Source organism: Falco cherrug, chromosome 2 (genome assembly GCF_023634085.1).
Source record: "Falco cherrug isolate bFalChe1 chromosome 2, bFalChe1.pri, whole genome shotgun sequence".
NCBI classification, from domain to species: Eukaryota; Metazoa; Chordata; class Aves; order Falconiformes; family Falconidae; genus Falco; species Falco cherrug.
In genome coordinates this window covers 79,685,747-79,705,860 of record NC_073698.1, presented here as the reverse complement: position 1 = coordinate 79,705,860, position 20,114 = coordinate 79,685,747, and the positions used below count along the sequence as shown (strand labels likewise).

The following is a 20,114-nucleotide window of genomic DNA, read 5'->3' as shown; positions in this document are numbered from 1 at the left end:
GTCGGACTTTTGCCTTTGCCGGGAGCCGTCATCTCGTGGCTTGACACAGAGGCTGTTGCCGCGTCAGGCAAGGGGCTCCCCATGGAAGATGTAGTGTCCCCCACCTGCACAGTGGCCTGCCCGTGCATGACGACCGTAGAGGCGAACTGTGCTGCTTGCGTCTGCGCACTGCCAGGCGACGTGGGCGAAAGGCTTGTACCAATGGTATCTGAGGTGTCTGCGTTGGGGGACGTGCCGGCAGTGGAATCTGATGGCTGGGGAGTGGTTGTGTCTGAAGCTGCGCTGTGTGTCGCGGAATCTGCTTTCTCAGCGCCCGACCCAGCACTCGTCACAGCGGGAGGGGATGAAGAAGTGGAGGATGCAAGTGCCATGGGTGGGTGGGACGTGATGTCCACGTCCATCCCAGTGATGCCGCTGGCGCTGCTTTGCTGTGGGCTAGGAGTGGCACGTGAGGAGCCCACAGGCAAGGAGGTGGGCCTGAGAGGCAGATTGGCAGCACTGCCACTCGCTGTGCCCACAGCGGTGTCAGTGGTGTCGCGCATCATCGTTGTGACGGCGGGGCTCTGCCCTGCCCTCGCGGCAGTCACTCTCAGGGAGCTCCCATCGCCACTTGGCGTCATGGGCACAGTGTCTGTGCTGCCTTCTCCGCCTGCCATGCTCGACATGGAGGCGGTCACCAAAGCTGTGGCAGGGAGATAAAGGGAGGACTTGGCGTCGGGCTGTGTGCTCGTGCCACTCCCCTGCATTGTGGTCGGACTTTTGCCTTTGCCGGGAGCCGTCATCTCGTGGCTTGACACAGAGGCTGTTGCCGCGTCAGGCAAGGGGCTCCCCATGGAAGATGTAGTGTCCCCCACCTGCACAGTGGCCTGCCCGTGCATGACGACCGTAGAGGCGAACTGTGCTGCTTGCGTCTGCGCACTGCCAGGCGACGTGGGCGAAAGGCTTGTAGCAATGGTATCTGAGGTGTCTGCGTTGGGGGACGTGCCGGCAGTGGAATCTGATGGCTGGGGAGTGGTTGTGTCTGAAGCTGGGCTGTGTGTTGCGGAATCTGCTTTCTCAGCGCCCGACCCAGCACTCGTCACAGCGGGAGGGGATGAAGAAGTGGAGGATGCAAGTGCCATGGGTGGGTGGGACGTGATGTCCAAGTCCATCCCAGTGATGCCGCTGGCGCTGCTTTGCTGTGGGCTAGGAGTGGTAGTTGGGGATCCATCTTTATAGGGGTAAGGGCTTCTTGATGCTGAGCTGAGGCTTTTGTAGGTTAAGGCAGCACGTCTATTTACTGTGACTTCTTTTTTGGTAGTGGATTCTGGCTTCATTTTTGGAATGGCGGTGTTGTTCACCTGGCTCTTGGCAGACACTTTAATTGAGGTCCCTTTACCACGTTGTGTCATGGTCATAGTCTCTGTGCTCCGTTCTCCATTGAGAGTCCTTGTATTGGAGGAGGTCACCAGTGATGTTTCAGGATGCGAAAGGTATATCTCCATATTTTGTTCTCTTGTGATTTTATTTGAGCTGTGTGCTACTAGGCTTTTTGTGCCTTCTGGCTCTGTATTCCTAGGTGTATTTACGTAGTTCTGAGTGCTGTTATTTGTTACGCTTGTTGCTTCTGTCAGTGCCATAGTAGTGTTTGTACCTGTTCACATTTTAGAAAGAGGGCTGTGGATATTTGCATTGTAATTATGTGAAGTACTTTATTACTCTCTCAGGTATAATTTTGTTCTTGTTTGAAGATTTCATTAATCTTTCTCATTTTCTTTTCTTTCCTTTTCTTCCTGTTTTCCAGTGACATATATTTTTTTCTATTCCTTAACTACCATGAGATTTCTATTCTATTTTTTTCATCTTCATAGATTTAAGGAGCTCTTTACCTTACTTATTTCCTGATAATATTTTTTTCTGAGTCATTTTAGAGATTTAAATTACCTTATTATATGCTTTACTCTTTCTACTCCAATAACCTTTAATTTTTTTATGTTCTTCTTTTCTTCCTAATGTGATCTCTTGTACACTTAGATATATGTTTTATTGGTGGATGGACTTGGTAGTGTTAGGTTTGTAGTTGAACTCGATGAATTTAAAGGTCTTTTCCAACCCAAATTATTCAATGATTCTATCATCTCTCTAAACTATCTAGAAAATTAATGAGGGAATATAATAATGAATGGGATGCATTTTTTTCAGCATCAATTTCTCCTCAGCTCTTTGTGTGTATTCTATTATTTTTATTTCTGTGTTTTGCAAGGCAGTTATGTCTTTCTTATTTACTAGCTGTCAGGCAGGAGAGAAAGATTTTTCTGTGTGTATCTTTATGTTGATGTTCCAAATCATTATAAACATGTGAGAAAATTAATTGTTTTCCTGTGTTTACCTGTATCTCTAACTATGAATAAATTGTAACTAGTTTATTTCAGAAGTATGAGAATGACAACGTTTCTAACACTCCTGAAGTTTCTTTGAACGTAAAATCAGATCCTTTTCCCTTTGTGGTTATATACTCTGGCTAATTTAGGCTCATTTTATTTACTTCAACAAGCAATCTAACCTTAATTTTGAGGAATGGTTTTGTTCCTACTAAAACCACAAGCATAGTCTTCTGTCTCATGTTAATATTACTCCTCAGCAAGAATTAGTTATAATACTGGGTCTTTAGTTTTGTCTATAAAACTTAAAGTATTCTCAGAGAGGATATACTGGAGTAGCTCTACCAAATTCTTAAGAACTACATTAACATCTTTTGACTCTACTTACCTGTAAAACCAAAGTGGTATTTTTCTGTCATTTGGTGCATACATAAAAGCCTGTAATGTAACAGTACATATTTTGCAAAATTCCTCCTGCAGACTGATACATTTTCTACATCCCAACACAGCTTGAATTGTAAGACCTTGTGCTTGTATCCCTCGGATTATTACAAAAAATACTGATCACTCAAGAAACTTACACTCATCTGCATTGAGTGACGTAAAACTAGACAGTAAGAATGAAATAATGCAGCCCTCTGAATTTCTGCTATTTCAAAAAACTTTTGCAGTACCATGAGAATACAACATAATTAATACAATCTAGTCCGTGCTGTCTTACGAGTCTTTTCCTGGAGAGTCTCTTGGGGAGGGGGGGGTGGGGGGCTGGAAATTGGCAAAGCAGATCTTTCATTGGTTCATTGGTCTCATAACTAAGCCTAAGGGTAAAAAAAACTTAATAAAATCTGGTCAGATACTGCACGTTTCATCTTTTAGATGAGAGCTTTCCAAACATTTTGCTCTAGTTCTTTTGTCTACTTACAGCTTTATGTCCCTACTAAAATATCTGCTGAAATACTACATGTTCAAGAGAGATAATAATAACAAAAAAGTAACTGTAAATATTGCATGTTGTTACATTTTATATTGATTTTTAGCCATCCAGTCCCCCCTGCCCTATTATTGTTTCAAATATATCTCAAGGACATCCTCTAAATATGTATCAATGGTAAATAATCAAATAGATTTTAACTTACACAGAAAAGAAGAGAAAATGAAATGCCAAAGGTAATTCCAAGTCCCCATGTTGAGTTTTCACTCCTTGCAGTACTCTTTCCATTTGTAAACTGACATTTTGAATTGAAGACTTCAGTAATTTAAACAGAGGTGAGGCTGCATTGTTACATCTTGGCCTCAGCTAATCCCTCACGCCAGTGGGATCACAGCCAATGTAAGGAAATTCTCACACCTGACCCGTAGTATAATAATTTCCAAAGTTTTCTGATGAAGTATGCTTGCTTTTCTATAGTGAAAAAAAGTCTGAGTGTGATCCAAGGTCTAGTGAGTCAAAAGGAAAGACAGAATTCAGTGAGTAGTGCATCACACCCGAACATCTTTTTGTTCAGGGTATTCAATAAGCAGAATATTCTAACAACCCTGGGTCTAGGCAATGCATGGCTAAGATACAGAACTGAGAGGCCTTGAGTCCAAAAGTCTTGCCCTAATCAGGAGATACAACTTTTTTCCTCCACATTTTCCTGTACTTTTAGTTATTTAGGAGTAAATACTTAAGTATTCAGTTCTACCTTGTATTTTTATTGTATTAGAATGCCAAATTGCTAGAAACGTACCAGACATCAGCCTTTGGTTTTCCAATACTGTAAAGAGGCTGGAGTGGTGATAAATCTCTGCTACTTCACCTCTTTAAACTAGGTAGAAAATACTGGATCAACAGGCCTCTCATTCTTAGCTGAGTTTCTCCACATTTTCTTTAGCAGTTAAGTTCCTCTTAGCCATAGGCAGTTGATGTGGACAGTCACTGCTGGTTGCCTGCTTTGGGTCACAACTTTACCCCAATGATATCACAACCGCCTTCCTTCTTTTCTGTGACAAATCATTATAGAAACCCCAGACCTCTGGGTGCCTGTGGGCTCATCAGTAACTTCAGTATTTACATTATGTCATATTTTTAATGCCCTTCTCTGCCTGAGGTTTATGCTGATAAAAGCCCTTATTAAATTATTTTTGGTGGGATTTTTTTTCAGCCACACTGTGTGCAAAGGAATGCTGCTAAACAGACAGCACTTGTGGTCCTTTGCAAAGGGAAAGGGGTCCCTCTTACTCTGCAGGACACCAGGACTTAATATCTGCCTCTCTGGGGGGTGCTACCAGTGCTGGCACAGCAAGAGCAGTGAATGCACTTAAATTTCCTACCTTCCCTGTCTGGAGTAGAGTGGAGTGGAGCAGGGTAAGGCCTGAAGAAGGAAGACCATTACTTATCTGAACTTTTTGCAAGTTTTTTATAGATATGTCAAGACCTGGCATATCTATAACTACCTAAATTCTAGATTTTGCTCCTGCAGTTAAGTTTTCTGAAAGTGGTTTCATTTTCATTTTAGTTTGACAGGGAAGTAAGATGAAGGCAAATAGTCCTTTAAATGAACCCAGTAAAGGGTACTGTTCTCTGGTATGAGGTAGCAGATTTCAGCTTTGTGCCTTGTTTAATGTAGGAACTCCTGATGCCATCAGATGTTTTCTTAGCAATTGCTTATTTACAGCTTTAGCTGAAATGCTTAAAGAATGCATATAAGCTATTTCCTCTTGTATAAGTAATTGTAATTCCCATCTTCCTTTTATTTAGGAGGTCAATGTCTTCAGGATCCTCCCTCTCTTGGACTCCTATTAGTCTAACACCAGTCTTTAACTCGTACTCAGCTTGGGCACTCTAATGACATTACCATTCCACACACAAGGGTGGTGTTTGGACCTATGATTGTTTGGACAAAAAACGTACAAGCAACAATGCTCCTGCAAACTAGAGCCTTCTGTCCTTATCAAGGAATGGGCAGGATATGCCACTCCCTACCTTTCTTAACCAGGATCTTCTATGAAATGAGAGACATAGAAAATTGGCTGCAAAGTCTATTGTCAGGTTTTTAACTACCTTGGAAGTAGCACCACTGTTTTTTAGTATACAAAGACACTTACCTTGTATGAAAATAAGTCCTTTATGAATGAAAAGAACAAAGCACGTTCAAATTTAGTAGTATAAGCATATTTTCACTAACATACAGCAAATGACATATTAACTAAAAAAAAAAAAAAATCTTTTTTCAGGGGAATAGATACAGCAGGGTGACTGGTTGCTTCGTTACAGCCTGTCACCAGAGCTGAGGTTTGGATAAGCCTCTCTGTTAAGCAGCCTCGATTCCACAGTTTCTCTTTTTACACCTGTAACAATCTATGCCCCAAAAGTAAACTCACTTCTAATTCAGCTTGCTATATATTTTATGATAAAAGTTGCTTTCTGGCAAATACAGAACAAGTTTTACCACATGCCTCAAAGATATGAGAGTTCCCAGTATGAAATTGGTGACCCCTTACAAATTTTTTAAATGCTTGTTGACTGATCTCACCAGCCTATGAACTCAAGACTGGACTGGTCACCTACTTCTTACATATATCTTTCAAAGCTTGTGAGCAAACTCAGGTTACACCTAGAGGCAGGAGATGAAGATAAACAAGGAAATAACAAGATTGCATTGCCATATAGTTCACTTGCTAAAACCTTGGCATTCCTTTGAGATGTTCAGAGACTCTGGACTTTAAATTGCAAAAAAACCCTTAAGATATTGATTTCCATCTGCTTAAGAATACGTCATCAGAAACCTATGTTTACCAAGGCCTTAGCTTCTCAAAAAAAGGATGAAGCTAAAAGAAATACCGAGGGCAGCTGAATTGGCAGAGGCAGTGTCTTTTATTAAGTCAAAGAATAAAATGAGGAGAAAAACAAAATTCTTGTGGGCACCTAAGACCCTCAGCCAACTTGAATCACAAGCAGCAAATATTGGGGAGAAACACTAGTTACTTCACAGCTGAAAGATAAACAACCATTTTGAGGTACTCAGTTTTTGAATGCTCCCTTCTGCCAGCTCTCACCAAACACTTCCAAACTCTCACTTGCCCATTTATTACTCAAAGATGAAATTTCTTGGGGAAATCACAGTTCAGGGGAGGAGGATAGTACTGTTTTTAACTTCTTTTATTGTGTTGTAATACCAAACTAACATATCCAAGAACCTCCAAAACTGTGTCAGTACTGTCAGTGAGGATGTGTATTGCTCTGTGGGTGTTGGGAGTGAAAGAAAAAGGGGGTTTTAGGTAAGAACTGTATTTTCTACAGGTATAAGGGTGTCTGTGAAGCCACATAACTGTTAATAATCATAATCTGTTCCACTATGTTCTTATAATAGTACTAAAGGAGCTCTGTAACCAAACTGTTCCCATACAGTAATGCCTGTAAATGAAACAGCCTCAGTCAGAAGCAGAATCTACCTGCACTGTCACAAAGTGCAGCCACAATACGGATTTCAGACAGACAAACCCTCTTGCCTTCTGCAGTCACTCAAGAGGTTTCTGCTGGAGAGATAAATGATTTTTTTTTTTTTAATACTAGCTGTGGCTCAGTGACATTTCCAGCTCACATTCTGTATCATTTTACAAGTACACTTGTCTAAGAATTGCTCTATCATGGAAATTTTTTTTCAGCTATTTAATATGTGAACTTCATTCCAGAGAATTCAGCCCACCTGAACAATGTAAAACTGCATTATTCAGTGGAAATCACTGAGTTTGTTCTAGTATCGGCCTATTATATATTAATTCAAGACTGTCTCTTAGGTTTTTTATTTTATGTTTTCTTTCTCATTAATCATGCATGGAAGTGAGGTTCTTCCCTGTCTAAAACTGCTTCCAGAAGAACTGCCTTCTCATTTTGCAATTTCAGCGCCAGAGAGAATATGGGGTTTTTTTCCAACAACTCTCCTAATTGCAACTGATTCAAGCATTTCTAATTCAGCAAATTTCTAATTCTTGTGACTCCAAGAAGCACAGATATGATATGTATTTCCTACTGGTCCCAAAAGTCCAAGACCATTCAAAGTGTATAAGTTTAAATGTGCACTCAAACCTTACTGGTCATGAGGCTTTGAAGTGTTCTAGAGAAAAGAATAATGCTGAGGAGCATTAAAAGTTAATCAGATATAAGGAAATTAGATGGTATTAGCACTAGGCATTCAAAGGAAATAAACTGTTTTGACCAGAGATCCGAACAGCACAACATGTTCCAGCAGGGTCCCTGCTCCTACATTATCCATACTGAAGACCTGATTGAAACAAGCTGGATTTCCCCCTTGTGTCTTTACATTTGGTGAGAAAGCAATCTGAGGGAGGTACAGGAGTATTCTTGTCCCTCACCCCAATAGGAAATCAGTGTTCAAGGGGCATTTCGTAGAATATGGGAACCATGTAACTCCCCCACTATAGATATTGTGCACATAGGTACTGATATAACTCTGTGAAGCCACTTGTTTTTTAACACACCATGTGAGCTACGTGTTGTGAGACCTCTTTTTCATAGACAAAGTGAGGGCTGGGGGCATTTATTTACTCACAGCATGATTAAGAGAAAAATTTCCTGTCAGGCTCCTGAACAATCCAGTTGATAAGAAGGAAGGAAATTTTTCTCTTGTGCTACACAGGACTTCCAGATACCTTTAGAAGGTTTCTATTCACTAAGGCTTACCTATACTTCACTAAAGACATGCCTGTGCCTGCAGTCCTCCTGCTCATGTGTGGAGGAACTAAGGAAACCCAAGTCATTTATGGGCCCTGAGGCCATAAACCATGCTACCATTTCTGAAATACTCAGTCAGTACCCCTTGACGACAAATCACAGTGGGCTTTATGCATGTGCATATTACATAGATGGTGAGACAATTCTAAGGTATGCTTTGTGACGACACTGACCCACTAAAAAGCAGCACATTGCATGTATCTTAGTCATTTGGGTCTCAGTACAATATGAAGGGAGGGAAGGGGAAGGATGCTCACAGGTGGCTAAAATGACTTTGTGGTTCCCTGACCACAAAATCACACAAAAGCCCACTTAATTCAGGGAAACAATTCACAGGAGCCTTGAACTCTTTCAGCTTCCATCTCCTCATACCGAACTATTTGAAGCTCAGCCCAATCAGGCTAAGAAAATTCATGATCTTGGCTTGAAAAAAAAATGAAAGAAACCAAAAGGAAACAAACAAGGGCAAGAGGTGGCCCTATTTGCCTTCTAGATTTGGGGAACTTTAAAGTTCATGTCAAGTACTTTTTGCTGCATTATAATTATTGAAAATATAGGACAGCTTGAGGCCTAAAAAAACCCAAGTGTCATCAAACAAGAAGTACCAGTCTTGCAATGAAAGAAAATGGGTTTCCTAGAAAATATTCCTGTTTAAAGTTGGCAAAGCATAGTTACTTTTGTGGAGGGCTAATGAGGCATGGGGCTGAGAGCAGAGAGCCACAGAGGTAATAAGTGTTCTTCAACTAGCTCTGATGAGATGAAATCCACATTTTCCTTTACAGACTTGCATTGGATTATCCCAGAAAGAGCAAATGGAAGAAAAATCAAGTACAAAATACCAAGACAATAGTAAACAGCATAAATAAAGAATCAGAGATACAGCTGAAACAAACCCATACCCAGAGTTCACAATCTAACTCAGAAACTGCGGCTTCCAAACAGGGATCTCATGGACTGGTCAAAATGCTCTACTCCGGAAATAAGAATAGCAGAAAATAGAGAGAAGCTTTCTGTGCAGGAAAGGAGGTATGTCTTCTAGGAGAGAGGAGGTATGTTCTGCATCTGAGCAGGGCACAAAAACAAAACCACACCAACATCAGAGAATATGTCTGCCTCACCCAGTAGCACGGCACAGAAAGATCCTTGAGACAGAACCAGCCAAGGTGGCTCTGGAACCAGAATCAGAAAAGCCCTAGTAATCTTGATGTTCCACCACAGATAATTAGACTAGTTAGAATAATTAGAATAATAGGTAGCACTGTGCTAATGAGACTATGCTGCTTCTGTGATTTCATTAGCAACTTTTCCTGACTTCCTTCTATGATGTGCAGATGCATCAATTTGCTTATAGCTATATCAGGGAATTTGTAACACAGCACTGCATAAAGCTGTGTAGTCCCCAAAAGTCCAGTTCTCCGCCAAGCAGCCTCACTGTCAAAGCTTCAGAACCACATTCAAATCGTCCACTGCCAGACAACAAATATCCATGTTAATCATAAACCACAGATGAAGATTAAGAAATTAGCTGCGGGTTCCAGGGTAGAATTCAAAGGACAGCACTCGGCCAAGGATTATTGGCAGCAATGACAATATAACTTCATTACGTAGAGTAAGCGTCCAAAACTAAAACAGTGATTCCCAAGGAAGATACTCCTGGCTTGGAGGCTTGCTGCATGGCATCTAATGCCTTTCTTACAAACTAACAGATCAGAATTCTCTTAATGTGGCTACTGACGCTCACTACCAGCAGTTCTGTTTCCCTCTTCACGTTTTGCTCTCCTGATTTCAAAATCTTTTCTTTTTTCTCCAAAATAGGGCTTCCTAGCATCGCTGAGATATTTCCCATATATAGAAGATCTACATTCTGTAGCATAACAGTTGTAACTCTATGTAGCATGTCAAACCTCCTACGGATGCAGACATAGGTGTCATGGAGAACCTCAGAACCACTTCTTGATTAAAACATCAAACAGAGCCTCTGTGAAATTAGCTCTTTTTCCAGGTGTGCTACAACCATCTTTTGAAACCCTGAACATATGGTCCCATCCTCTGTCTGCAAAATGAAGATTTACTTTATTTATATGGGCTACTTAAATTGGTATTCTTTGAAGAAAAGATAACTGCTGGGACTACTGCTTCCATGCGTAAACATGTATACATTCTGAGATTGTGACTTCTTATTGGGGGGCAACTGTTTTATGCTGCTAAGATTAGCAGACAGAAGATTTCTTGCATTTAACAGGTGGTTTGAGGCTATAGCAATGCTGAAATTGTTGTTGAGAGGGGCTCTTTGCTCACTCCCCTGCTGTCTGGTTTTGCGTTGGTTGAATAATACAGCCACAAGAGACAGCTGACCAAGTTAGCTCATCTATCAGAAAGCTCTTTTCAACAATTTTTCATCTTCTTTGAAGGATCCATTTTACCAGTATCTGCCAGCCACCAAATCCTGGAATTTGAAACAACTGCTGAGTACATAAGGCATATGGTAAGAGAATAGGGTGGAACAGCTCTTCTTGGCAGCTGCCAGGTATTAGATTGACAGGGTTGTCAAGTCATGTTGCAGCTTCAGTGCTTTCTGTAAAACAAATCCTGGTGCAAAACCAGCAACTGCGTAGAAACATTTTTGTCCCACCAACATAGTCCAAAACCAGACCTCTGATACAGTATATCTACCGTTATGATCAATTGTTTTATTTCACCTACCACACACTGGAACAAAGAATTCTTTCAATAAGCACCTTTTTCCTACAAATAGTGTTTCATGATATTTTCAAGAAGCGTATTTTGTAACTCAGTTTCTCCTCTTACCAGCCTTAGTCCATAGAAGTGAGCGACACAATTTTGAAAATTCTTTGGGCTCAGCCTGGGTGCAGCAGGCATGAGAGCCACAGGAATCACTGTGTTCTTTCAAGACTTTAAACTTTTACCTCATATTGACTCAGAACTCAAAATGTCACCACTCTCCAAATAACTTCTGAAACAAAATGTTCTGAAAAAACTTTTCAGTCTTAAGGAAACTTTTGATTGCATTATGACTGAATGGTCTGGTTTTGACTCTTAATCCGAGTCTAAATGCTTTGATTTCCCAACTGTATAAAATTGTAATGTTATCTAAAAATCAAAATTATAAAGGCAAAATAAAACCTATTTGACAGTGTTTTGGAAATAAGTGTTGTGATAACTTCTCCCTGGTAATTTCAGTGAAATTAGTGTGCTTCTCAGAGAGAGTTTCTTTTCACATAAACAAGATTTTTTTCAATAGTGCTGTTCTCAAATCAGCAAAAAAAAAAGTGAAAGACCTTTCAATGGAGCAGTTTTTGTCAAGGATTCCTCTATGTTCATAATTTTCTTTTAAATAATTTAGGTAGTGACTATGCAAGAAAACCTTGCTCCATCTTAGGTTACCCTTTTCCATACCTACAGACCTTTCATTAGAAAGCATTAGCTCTGCTACAAAATGATGCAGAGTATCACCACAGCCAGGATCAGGATTCCATTGCCTTTTTCCTAAAGAGCTATGATTAGCTTCATGTGGCTGCACAGAAGGCACAAGGTCAAGGTTTTATGGAAAAAGAGTGTCTTCATCTAGAAATGGGAAGTGAAAAAGAGGTGCCAAAAGATCATTATCAACACAGATATTGAAAAATAGAAGCTATGCTCCTGGACCCCAAAGCTAGAGACAACAGCTGCCTCAAAATTACAGTGCTTAGAGCTCATCCCTCTAAAGCAGGTGTCTCTTGGAGAGAACCAGAGAGTGAGCTAACAGTTGAGTACTGCAAAAGATCAGAGGTTTAGTGAGTCAGCTCTCTCCCTTATCTCTTTTTGTTCAGAGAAGACATTTGTGGAAGCTTTTCTCTGATTTTTCCATGGAGGCTCCAATCATGCCTTCTCCATTGCCTTACTGACGTGTGCCAGATCTAGAAGATTTCAGGACTAAAATCAGAAGATGAGACCATGAATAAAACATACTTATGCTAAGGGTATGTGGGGATCTCTTTTGGCTGTGGAATAAATGCTAAACATTAATTAGTTGCTGTGCTAAATAAGCGGTTTCTTTCCAAGAATTCACTCTATAACTTTGGCTTAATCAACTGTGTTTAGCAGCTAAATATTCCACATTTGAACATCCTTGGAATACAGCTGAGTTTTTACAGTCTGGGTTGGATCCCCCTGCACAAATAGCACAAGGGCAACGGAACTGCTCCCTGCTAAACGTTCAAGTGACGAACACTGTATATCTCACTAGTCCAGTAGAGGAACACACAGGCTGTTAGTTCAAATATTCTTTCACTAGTTTAAGTTTTCTTTCACAAATAATTATTACTTTTGCTTATTAGCAAGAAGACAGCTACAGCCTTTTTTTCTAGACAGGTAGCCCTTATATGGAATTACCCCAGGGAAAGTCTGTGCTCTTTCCTCCTTAAATACAGTAAGTAAGTGAAGGCATAGGTAAGGTAAATGACAACATAATTAACATCTTCAAAGGACTGAGCATATACAAAAATGAGATAATAAGTGATGCATATAATTATACAAATATAAATATTATATGCATTATAACATGCATTACCCTGAAAGTGTGCACAACATCAATATAAATATACAATATGACTCTCCCACCCCTCTGCCTATCCCCAGCACCACAATAGAATGTCAATGTAAATTACTGCAATTAGTGACAAAGTTAATTCCATGAATATGTGGATTATTGAATGCTTCCAGCTGCTTTTTTACTCCCCATGAAGTAACAGTCCCAAGCTTTGTGGATTTTGAAAAAAAATTAATTACCTGTAATGACTGCCTAATGTACCTGGTATGGCAGCACAATCCCTTTTTGTACTCCAGAGCTACACAAAAATGACCCTGTGCAACACAGGTGTGGGAACAAGGAGCTGGCAGCATTTGTGAATAGGGTACAGATAGCTTAAACAGTCTTGGCTTGCTACCATATCAAGCAGGATAGACAATTTTTTAGTGGTCTGCATAAGTTCATGAAGGACGATTTAGCTTAAGGAATGACTTTTAATTTGCCTGCGATGTTGCTCTGGTGCAATTCAAAACCATCAAGCTCCTTTCTAAGTTAATGTAACTGCAAAGCAAGGGCAGCTAGGCTTCAGCTCTTCATGCCTGTTCCAACGTTATTTATGAGGAAAAATTTTGCAAGTCAGATATTGAAACAGCAAGGGCTTAGCTGAAATGTAAATTACTCTTCTGGAGCCTGCCACAATTAATGGGAGGAGGATGGGACCCATATTCTTGTTTTGTTCAGTTTCAGGATTAAATATAATGGAAAGCTTTGTTTCCTTGTTATTGTCTTCCTCTGGAGACTCCGTTGGGAGATCAAGGACTAAGATTTGTCCCCTAATGTTATTTATTTGAGCCTTAGTTCTTTACAATGCTCTTTTCTTCTCTCACGTTCTTTAATTTGGTCTGATTTGCTCTCTCAAAGTGATATTAATTTAATAAATTCCTAGCCTACCCTCTGACTTTGAAGAACTTCTCCTCCACCAGCCTTATCTGTCCATAGCTTTCAAAATACACATGCAATAAATTAGCATCTTTGTCTAGCAAGGATATTCCCAGAAACAAAGGGATTTATTCTAAGCAAATTTAGCTGAAGATCCTTCTCTAAAACACCAATTCTTTCAAAAAAATTCTTCATGTATGAGCTCTCCAAAGGAAATAAGCCTGAGAAAGTGCAAATTAGACACAACACCTGAAACTTTTCTTCAGATTGTGAATTTGCATCTAGTTATGGCTACAGATCTTCTCTTGAATTCCTCAAGTATTTAAACATTGTTCTGCTTCTTGAAACATTGGTCATTTAGCAGAAATACTGAATGCCCTGTGCTCATTGTTACTGCTATGACTTTGAAAAGTCATACCAGTTTAGTGGTAATGCCATAGTCACTTCAGGGATCTCGATAACTTGCATGGCAGCACACTGCTGATAGTGAGGATCACAGCTTAGCAAGGCACTGGAGTGTTTAAGTACAGAAGAAAGGCCGTAAGTACATGTTTACCATCAAGCAGGTGCTGCTGAATTACAGTTTGAGGCCACACAGATGAGTCAGGAAAGCATTTCAAGTGTAGAATGCACAGGATAACAAGAGTACCTATGATCACTAGCAAATAAAACAATACTACAATCATTAAAAATATTAACAATTAGCAGAGCAAACTCCAAGTCCTCCAAGCCAGCCACTGGCATTGCCAAAGTCATTTGACTTCAATGCCTAAGGACTGTGAAACACACCCTTAAAGTCTGCACCTTTATAGCACCTGTTGTTTGAGATTTTCAGAACGTTTTCCTAGCATGATTTGGCTACATTTCATAAGGCACCTGCCCCAAGGGTTTCTCTAAGCTGTATTTCCCTGATTTTATTAACAGTGAAACTGAGTGGTTAGATATCTGGCTCAAAGTACTTACACAAAAGAGTTCCTGAAGCCTATGAATACCACCACTTAGAAGCTAGAAACCTGTCCGCTTTTGCCAAGGATAGCTTTCAAGTGAGTGCATGCAGCAGAGCAATTGGTACTACAAGAGGTGAAGAACTGGTATGTTGACATTTCAAACACTTGGAAAATTTTCTATTTCCTGGAAGAAAGCTTAAAAGCCAAATAAATTTAAGTGATTAAACAACATGAGGAGATATGTAACCTGTTTATTTACTTCTACAATAGGAATGCAAGTTGGAGAGAGCTGTAGGTAAAAATTCTTGCTATATGGTAGGTGAACAGAAACAGAGATGCTTTAGGAATAATACTATATTTCTATATTAAGAAAATCCCGTTTGTTTTTGAGAAAAAGGCCGCACCACTTCCTTATGATGTATGTGTCACAGTCATGGTGTGAAATCAGCCGTTCCACTGAACTTATTCAAATTTTGGACATTTCATTAAATGACTGGCAATACAGAAATGGTATTACAGTATGTACTAGAATCGGTCTTTCTCAAACATTTTATGTAAGATGAGGCTGGCATTCCTGTTAGTCCTGGTATGAACCTTGGCTCTACAGGCATCCTGTTGCACTAAGAGTGGACAGAGGAATTTTTTGCAGCACATTGCCTGACATACAAATTCAACTCAAGACCCCACAATTTCTATGTGATGTGATATGGGTAGAGACAAGCCCCTAGACTCCTATTATGAGGTTACAGTGGATGAATCCATAACAAAACTAGCAGTATGTGACCTCTGCCCCTGTACAGGAAGACTGATCACTGAAGCATCTAACATCAGTTTACTCTCAGCAAAGTCTTCCCAAAGGGTAGTGGTAAGGTGGGATTAAAATGAGAGCTCCTAGCTTTCAGAGAGCATTTAACCACTCCCGAATTATTTTTTTTTCTTCTCTTCATGAAGCAACTTTTCTGGGATTTATTTCTCCAACAAGGAATGTAGGGAAAATCCAGATATTTATGGCAGATTCCTCTAAGAGTCATCTTTCAAGCAAGGTTTCCTCGAGGATCTCTTTAAAATTTCAAAAGTTGTACTTGAGCCAGACAGTTCACTGGTTTGTGCATCCAGAGCCAGGGCATCACTGCAGGCCCTAGATGTTAGAAAATCACTGCCCTTTGGTCACTCAACAGAAACCCACTTGAGGATCTTCATGGTTGTGTCTATGCTAATCCTAATCTCTATATTCATACCGTCAAACTGGGTGATAGATTCTCTTGCCATGAAATCATTAAGCTGAACCAATAATCAACAATCATGGCACATTGCAGAAGAGGTCAGGATACTTCTGTGGCCTTCCTGTAGAAGCTCACAACCATCTATAAGTATAGCACATATGCTTAAACTTTTAGTTCACCTTAACCTGGTAGTGCACCATTTCAGTTTTGTGCACCGTTTCACTATATCAGCATGACTTAGTATTTGTTAGAAAGTTCTCACAATCGCCTTTCACTAAAGACTTTGAGATGCACTTCTCCTCTCCAGGCTGACTAAGGAGTGCTGTACCTATAGTATGAATGAATCATAAATGTTCCTTCAAGAAAGGAAGAAACTGTTACCTACTGATAAGTAGAGGACTTCAAGATGCATTGTCCATATACACATTTATTACTGATTCTCCACCGTCTCTCTGATCAACAGGTTTCTGCAGGCGAATGGAAACCACAGTGTATAAAATAGGTTGGGTGTGGAGGGTGGTGTACACCCCTTTGTGTGGAACATAAGGGGAGGTGGGTGCAAAAGCTACTGAAATGAAAGTCTTAGTGCTAAGATCTTTATGACATATGTGTCCTTACACCATACAAGTACATAGAAAATATATAAAAACACATGAAATATAAACAACAAAGAACACTAGCTGTCGATAAGTAACTTCCTTCTTTATGATGTGACACATATTACTGTATGGGAGACATATTACTGTATTACTCAAAAATAAACATAAATCTTTTTTAGATCAGCTATTGGGCATTTCATATGATACTTTATTTCTTTCACTGTCACTTTTTACGCTGAAATCTCTTTGGAGAAAGGACAGCTATGTCCTACAAAGTGTCAGCACCATTCCACAGCCAATCTGGCCTCCCTGCTCTACTGTAACACAAATTATAAAAATATTTGTTTAGCATTTCTATCAACCTCTTCTTCTAGTTACTGTTGAAGACACAAAAGGAACTGTGAGCTCAACCTTAAGAAGTGAAAACTGGCTGCACAAACCAGATGATTCTGAATTAATCTTGCAACAAGCTGCTGACATCTCTCTGTTCAGCTCTGCTAAACAGGATGGGGAAAATTACACTGGTGGGTGAGGTGAAAGGGAATAGGAGACAAGCCAAGGAAGGAGCCACTCCTTCATTGTATAATCCTCAGTGCTCACCTCACTTTGCAGTGCCAATGGTGAGGTGAAAACTGCCTTTTTAACCTCCACTTATCCTGTTAGTGACTCAAACGGCAGGTGAAAAAAAAATAACAGGGAAAGATTTACAGACAAATGTAAAAGAAAAGTACACATTCAGAGTATTTAAAGAAATACAATAATAGAAGTACTCTTGAAGTATAGTTCCTTTTAGGTTTCTTGGTTAACTGCAGGATTTGTTGGGTGAGTGAAAGCATTTTTATAAACCTGACTCCAGTTTTCAGTATAAGAACTGTCCAAATAAATGACACCACCCAAAAGTTAATGTCAAGTCTATAAAATTAACCTACAACAGTCAGAATCTGCATTCATTTAAGGAGAAAAAATGTAAGTGCCAGTTCTGATCTTATCAATTGCAGATCTGTGTTTGTTTTTTCTTCAGTACATTCTTTTCTCCTTGCTCCTGGAGCTGAGCTGTGTAAGCACCTCATGGCATAGCTTGACAACAGGATTGTTGAGGGCTTTTCCCATCGTCCATTACTATGGTGGCATGTTGTGGCTGACTGCACTTCGTTGGCACAAGGTACACATGAGGGAGAAAGGAGAGGGCCAGGACTACACTACCTGAGAGGAAGTTTGGTAAGAAACCGTGGCTCAGTCACAGCCCAACTCTTCCAAGCACAAAAGGGTAGATCTTGACTAGGGACAAAACATGCCCCACTGGAGTGTTCAGATGATGTGTGTTCTCTAGAAAGTGATAGACAGCAAGGCAAAGTCATGCTCTATCTCTTCCCTCCAAGCGTTACCAGAGACCAGTCACCAGGCTAAAAGGTATCACAGCACCATACAAGGACAACACCCTGAAGTTATACCCGAGTGCTAACATTTGTCTTTGCTCTAGTCACATTATAAGCACTTTGTTTTGTACTCAGATCTGCAGATAAGATGCACTTAAAAGCATCTTTTCTTTCTCCAAAGTGCTGTTTTGTAAAACTCCTCCTCATTGCTGCACAAGCAGGCAGGAAGCTGTGCTTTGAGTCACTGTCATAGCTGGTTGCAGGGGACAGGTAATCAGATCATTCCCAGGACCAGCAGATCTCTTGGTAAACAAGGCCAATCTCTAGGCTTAAGTAAGCAGCACAGCAGGCCCCTAAAAGGTCAGGCTGGCAAAGAGGCTCAGTGGGCCGAGCATTAAGGAAAGAGCTTTGCAACTCTCTGAACAGCAGTGTGCATGCTAGACATACTGCGGGCTGGGCTGACATACTCACACACAAACTTCAGCACTTGCCTCGGAAGTCTCAGACCTTACAGCCACCTCTTTAAGTGAGCAGAAACCTCCGTGGAGAAAATGAAGGAGTCACAACTGCACTGGACTATGCTAAGGGTTTGCATACACCTTTGCCAAATGCTCATCCCACGTCCAGCTTCAGTGTCCTGGACCAACTTTATTAATATTTTATCTCCCTGCCCTCCTGCATCATCACTCCTTCAGATGTAGGTTCTCTGGGAGAGGAGTTATCCGATATTCTCTGCCTAAACTGTGTCTCTACTTTCCATAATGTAATACTCCTTTGGGAGCAGTGGATTGCAGTGTGGTATTGTTACTGTCCTAGCTCATCCAGATAATTACATAAAGAGGGCAGGTAAAGGGGGAGTTTGTGCAATCCTAGATAAGCAGTCTTGAACTGCCAAGACTTAAAAACACAAATGTGAGGCCCCTCTTCAAAAAACAGCAAGGAAGGGGATCCAGAGAACTTCAGGCTGGTCAGCTCCACTTCAGTTTCTGGGAAGTTTATGGAGCAGATCCACCTGGAAATCTGTTATTCCAGACACATGAAGGAAAAGAAAGTGATTGGGAACAGCCAGCATGGATTTATTGATCACAAACTGTGCCTGACCAGCCTGAATGCCTTCTACAATGAAACATCTGGCTCTGCGGACAGGGAGAGTGAATGTCATTAACCTGGGCCTCAACAAGGCTTTTGACAATTTTTTCCACAGCATCCTTGGACCCTTGTGCCCAGCTGGGGGGGACATATGGATGGGATGGGTCAAGACAGGTAACTGTTTCCTCTAATTGGAAGTTGTGAGGCCACAGTGCAAGTCTTGTGTTCAGTTGTAGGACTCCCGAATACAAAAGCGATATTGTGATACCAAAGCAAGGCCAGCAAAGGGTTACCGAGACAGTTAAAAGGCTGTGCACATGACATTCCGGGGCTTGAGAGTGTCCCTGGTCAATAGGCATAAAAAAAAGTCCTCTCAACAGTCTGCCAATAGGTTAGTTCTGAGTATAACATATTTATACAAAGCCCAGGGTGCTTTCCCCACAACTCCGTAGACAGTGCTTTTGTTTGGGTGCTTCAGGCAGGGAAAGGGAGATGGAAACTCTGTCATGCTGTGCTGCTGGAAGACATTGGCCTGGTCTGTGCTTTGTTCTTGTACCGACAAACTATGTCAAGGTTGACTTTTTTAATCAAGAGAGATGTAGCTGCATAGCTTACAGTGCAAGTGTGGTTAGATGAACATGAAGGTGCCTGAAGCTGGAAAAGCTTCTGCCCTTTCCCATACAGCTCACTAATTCTAGTTTGAGTGCATCCTGGACAGGGGACTTTTGCTTTCACAACTCGAATACAAAGAAAGATGACAATACTAGTATACAGAAAAAAGGCATTTTTGTGTTTTGGGGAGCCTTAGTGGGTGTCTTCACTAAGACCATCAAAAGTTCTGGGAAATGGGTCATTGCTTTTCAGAAACAACTACGTGGCCTCTACTCTTTCCCAGATACTATTGTTCTCCAGCTGGATGTGTTTTTTTGGGATCCGCTCTCCCTTCCTTCTTCACTGTTCCCCCATGTTCACCTGTGACCAACGTCAGAGTGGAAGTATGCCTATTCACACAAAGAGCCTACGAGAAGAGATGTCAACAGCACAAAGATTAAGTGTGATCCAGCAAAAAAATTGTCTGTTTTTCTGGATCAGTCAGTGCATGCATGAATCAAACTTACAAATATGTACTCATATTTCTTTTTTGTTTGTTCAGAAACTGTCTATTTGATTTGGTGTGTTAAAACAGATAGCCTAATCCAACTGGCACTGCTTAGTCCATGATGATTTGTGTTCCTGTTTACATAAAAACTTATTCTTTAAAGGACAATTAGCTGTCTATGTCTATGGACAGGTTTCTGGTTTTGCTTGTTTTCTAAATA

The 20,114-nt window shown here is 40.6% G+C and overlaps 1 long non-coding RNA gene across 1 annotated transcript; it reads left to right on the top strand.

Moving 5' to 3' along the window:
• The first annotated feature begins 6 nt into the window (after positions 1 to 6).
• Positions 7 to 9,353, top strand: LOC106631142 (uncharacterized). The gene is made up of 3 exons (XR_008731002.1): positions 7 to 204; positions 1,301 to 1,472; positions 8,877 to 9,353. It is a non-coding gene; the product is annotated as an uncharacterized LOC106631142 (long non-coding RNA).
• The last annotated feature ends 10,761 nt before the right edge of the window (positions 9,354 to 20,114 follow it).